Here is a 5,262-nt window from a genome sequence, read left to right as displayed (position 1 = left end):
CAAAACTTGAACTGTATTCCCTTGTTCTCCAGGTGAGCGCCTGATTGCCAAAACTTGAACTGTATTCCCTTTTTTTCCAGGTGGGCGCCTGATTGCCAAAACTTGAACTGTATTCCCTTGTTCTCCATGTGGGCGCCTGATTGCCAAAACTTGAACTATATTCCCTTGTTCTCCAGGTGGGTGCCTGACTGTTAAAACTTTAATTGTATTCCCTTGTTCTTTAGGTGAGCGCCTGATTGCCAAAACTTTAACAGTATTACCCTCTTCTTAGGTGGGCGCCTGATTGCCAAAACTTTAAATGTATTCCCTTGTTCTCTAGGTGGGCTCATGATTGCCAAAACTTGAACTGTATTCCCTTGTTCTCCATGTGGGTGCTAGATTGCCAAAACTTGAACTATATTCCCTTGTTCTCCAGGTGGGCGCCTGATTGCCAAAACTTGAACTGTATTCGCTTGATCTTTAGGTGGGCGCCTGATTGCCAAAACTTTAATTGTATTCCCTTGTTCTTTAGGTGGGCACCCGATTGCCAAAACTTGAATTGTATTCTCTTGTTCTCCAGGTAGGCGCCTGATTGCCAAATCTTTAAATGTATTCCCTTGTTCTCCAGGTGGGTGCCTGATTGCCGAAACTTTAACTGTATTCCCTTGTTCTCCAGGTGGGCGCCTGATTGCCAAAACTTGAACTATATTCCCTTGTTCTGCATGTGGGTGCCTGATTGCCAACACATGAACTGTAATCCCTTGTTCTCCAGGTGGGTGCCTAATTGCCAAAACTTGAATTGTATTCTCTTGTTCTCTAGGTGGGTGCCTGATTGGCCAAACTTTAACTGTAAGCCTTTCTTCAGCAGGTGAGTGCCTTATTGCCCAAACTTTAACTGTATTCCATTGATCTCCAGGTGGGTGCTTGATTGCCAAAACATGAACTGTAATCCCTTATTCTCCAGGTAGTTGCTTGATTTCCAAAACTTGAACTGTATTTCCTTGTTCTCTAGGTGGACGTCTGCTTACCAATACTTGAATTGAATTACCTTGTTCTCCAAGTGGGCGCCTGATTGCCAAAACTTGAACTGTATTCCCTTATTCTCCAAGTGGGCGCATGATTGCCAAAACTTTAATTGTATTCCCTTGTTCTCTAGATGGGCGCCTGATTGCCAAAACATGAACTGTATTCCATTATTCTCCTTGAACTATATTCCTTTGTTCTCCAGGTGGGCGCCTGATTGCCAAAATATTAACTGTATTCCCTTGTTCTCCAAGTAGGCGCCTGATTACCAAAACTTGAACTGTATTCCCTTGTTCTCCAGGTGTGCACCTGATTGCCAAAAATTGAACTGTATTCCCTTGTTTTCCATGTGGGCGCCTGATTGCCAAAACTTGAAATGTATTCCCTTGTTCTCCAGGTGGGAGCCTGATTGCCAAAACTTTAATTGTATTCCCTTGTTCTTTAGGTAGGCGCTTGATTGCCAAAACTTTAACTGTATTCCCTTGTTCTCAGGTGGGCACCTGATTGCCAAAACCTTAACTGTATTCCCTTGTTCTCCAGGTGGGCGCCTGATTACCAAAACTTGAACTGTATTCCCTTGTTCTCCATGTGGGCGCCTGATTACCCAAACTTGAATTGTATTCCCTTGTTCTCCAGGTGGGTGCCTGATTGGCAAAACTTTAACTGTATCCCTTTCTTCTCCAGGTGGGTGCCTAATTGCCCAAACTTAAACTATATTCCATTGTTCTCTAGGTGGGTGCCTGATTTCCAAAACTTGAATTGTAATCCCTTGTTCTCCAGGTGGGTGCTTGATTTCCATAACTTGAACTGTATTTCCTTGTTCTCTAGGTGGGCGCCTGATTACCAATTCTTGAACTGAATTCCCTTGATCTCCATGTGGGCGCCTGATTGCCAAAACTTGAACTGTATTCCCTTTTTCTCCAAGTGGGCGCATGATTGCCAAAACTTTAATTGTATTCCCTTGTTCTCTAGGTGGGCGCCTGATTGCCAAAACATGACCTGTATTCCCTTATTCTCCTTGAACTATATTCCTTTGTTCTCTACGTGGGCGCCTGATTGCCAAAACATTAACTGTATTCACTTGTTCTCTAGGTAGGCGCCTGATTGCCAAAACTTGAACTGTATTCCCTTGTTCTCCAGGTGGGCACCTAATTGCCAAAACTTGAACTGTATTCCCTTGTTCTCCATGTGGGCGCCTGATTGCCAAAACTTGAACTGTATTCCCTTGTTCTCCAGGTGGGCGCCTGATTGCCAAAACTTTAATTGTATTCCCTTGTTCTTTAGGTAGGTGCTTGATTGCTAAAACTTTAACTGTATTCCCCGGTTCTCAGGTGGGAGCCTGATTGCCAAAACCTTAACTGTATTACCTTGTTCTCCAGGAGGGCGCCTAATTGCCAAAACTTGAATTGTATTCCCTTGTTCTCCATGTGGGAGCCTGATTACCCAAACTTGAACTGTATTCCCTTATTCTCCAGGTTGGCGCCTGATTGCCAAACTTGAATAGTAATCCCTCTTTCTCCAGGTTTGTGCTTAATTGCCAAAACATGAACTGTATTCCCTTGTTCTCCAGGTGGGCGCCTGATTGCCAAAACTTGAATTGTATTCCCTTGTTCTCCAAATGGGCGCATGATTGCCAAAACTTTAATTGTATTCCCTTGTTCTCCTCTAGGTGGGCGCCTGATTGCCAAAACATGACCTCTATTCTCTTGTTCTCCAAGTGGGTGCCTGATTGCCAAAACTTGAACTGTATTCGTTCGTTCTCCAGGTGGGCGCCTGCTTCCAAAACATTAACTGTATTCGTTCGTTCTCCAGGTGGGCGCCTGCTTCCAAAACATTAACTGTATTCCCTTATTCTCCATGTAGGCGCCTGATTGCCAAAACTTGAACTGTATTCCCTTGTTCTCCAGGTGGGTGCCTGATTGCCAAAACTTGAACTGTATTCCCTTGTTCTCCAGGTGGGCGGCTGATTTCCAAAACTTAAACTGTATTCCCTTGTTCTCCATGTGGGCGCCTGATTGCCAAAACTTGAACTATATTCCCTTGTTCTCTAGGTGGGTGCCTGATTGCCAAAACTTTAATTGTATTCCATTGTTCTTTAGAGAGGCTCCTGATTGCCGAAACTTTAACTGTATTCTCCTGTTCTCAGGTGGGCGCCTGATTGCCAAAACTTCAACTGTATTCTCTTGTTCTCCAAGTGGGCGCCTGATTGACAAAATTTGAACTGTATTCACCTGTTTTATAGGTGGGCGCCTGAGTGCCAAAATTTGAACTTTATTCCCTTATTCTCCATGTGGGCGCCTGATTACCCAAACTTGAACTGTATTCCCTTGTTCTCTATGTGGGCGCTTGATTACCCAAACTTGAACTGTATTCCCTTATTCTCTAGGTAGGCTCCTGATTGCCAAAACTCGAACTGTATTCCCTTGTTCTCTAGGTGGGCGCCTGATTGCCAAAACTTTAACTGTATTCCCTTGTTCTACATGTGGGCGCCTGATTGCCAAAACTTGAACTATATTCCCTTGTTCTCCAAGTGGGCGCCTGATTGCCAAAACTTGAACTATATTCCCTTGTTCTCCAGGTGGGTACCTGATTGCCAAAACTTTAATTGTATTCCCTTGTTCTTTAGAGAGGCGCCTGATTGCTGAAACTTTAATTGTATTCCCTTGTTCTCAGGTGGGCGCCTGATTGCCAAAACTTCAATTGTATTCCCTTGTTCTCCAAGTGGGCGCCTGATTGACAAAACTTGAGCTGTATTCCCTTCTTTTGCAGGTGGGCGCCTGATTGCCAAAACTTGAACTGTATTCCCTTATTCTCCATGTGGGCGCCTGATTACCTAAACATGAACTGTATTCCCTTATTCTCCAGGTTGGTGCCTAATTGCCAAACTTGAATTGTAATCCCTTGTTCTCTAGGTTGGTGCCTAATTGCCAAAACATGATTTGTATTCCCTTGTTCTCCAAGTGAACTGTATTCGTTCATTCTCCAGGTGGGCGCCTGATTGCCAAAACTTGAATTGTATTCCCTTGTTTTCCAGGTGCCTGATTGCCAAAACTTGAACTGTATTCCCTTATTCTCCATGTGGGCGCCTGATTTCCAAAACTTGAACTGTTTTCCCTTATTCTCCAAGTGGGCGCCTGATTGCCAAAACTTTAACTGTATTACCTTATTCTCCATGTGGGCGCCTGATTGCCAAAACTTGAACTATATTCTTTTGTTCTCCAGGTGGGCGCCTGACTGTTAAAACTTTAATTGTATTCCCTTGTTCTTTAGGTGGGCGTCTAATTGCCAAAACTTTAACAGTATTACCCTCTTCTTAGGTGGGCGCCTGATTGCCAAAACTTGAACTATATTCCCTTGTTCTCCAGGTGGGTGCCTGATTGCCAAAACTTTAATTGTATTCCCTTGTTCTTTAGGTGGACGCCTGATTGCCAAAAATTTAACTGTATTCCCGCTCTCTGGTAGGCGGCTGATTGCCAAAACTTTAACTGTATTCCCCTGTTCTCCAGGTGGGCGCCTGATTGACAAAACTTGAACTGTATTCCCTTGTTCTCCAGGTGGGAGCCTAATTGCCAAAACATGAACTGTATTCCCTTGTTCTCCAAATGGGCGCCTGATTACCCAAACTTGAACAGTATTCCCTTGTTCTCCATGTGGGCACTTGATTACCCAAACTTGAACTGTATTCCCTTATTCTCTAGGTAGGCGCCTGATTGCCAAAACTCGAACTGTATTCCCTTATTCTCTAGGTGGGCGACTAATTGCCAAAACTTTAACTGTATTCCCTTGTTCTACATGTGGGCGCCGGATTGCCAAAACTTGAACTATATTCCCTTGTTCTCCAAGTGGGCGCCTGATTGCAATAACTTGAACTATATTCCCTTGTTCTCTAGGTGGGCACCTGATTGTCAAAACTTTAATTGTATTCCCTTGTTCTTTAGGTAGGCACTTGATTGCCAAAACTTTAAGTGTATTCCCCTTTTCTCTAGGTGGGCGCCTGATTGCCAAAACATTAACTGTATTCCCTTGTTCTCCAAGTAGGCACCTGATTGCCAAAACTTGAACTGTATTCCCTTGTTCTCCAGGTGGGTGCCTGATTGCCAAAACTTTAATTGTATTCCCTTGTTCTTTAGGTGGGCGCCTGATTGCCGAAACTTAACTGTATTCCCGTTCTCTGGTGGGCGGCTGATTGCCAAAACATTAACTGTATTCACTTGTTCTCCAGGTGGGCGCCCGATTGACAAAACTTGAACTGTATTCCCT

The sequence above is a fragment of the Nicotiana sylvestris genome, chromosome 9 (genome assembly GCF_000393655.2).
Source record: "Nicotiana sylvestris chromosome 9, ASM39365v2, whole genome shotgun sequence".
NCBI lineage: Eukaryota > Viridiplantae > Streptophyta > Magnoliopsida > Solanales > Solanaceae > Nicotiana > Nicotiana sylvestris.
Note: the sequence above shows the minus strand (reverse complement) of the source record.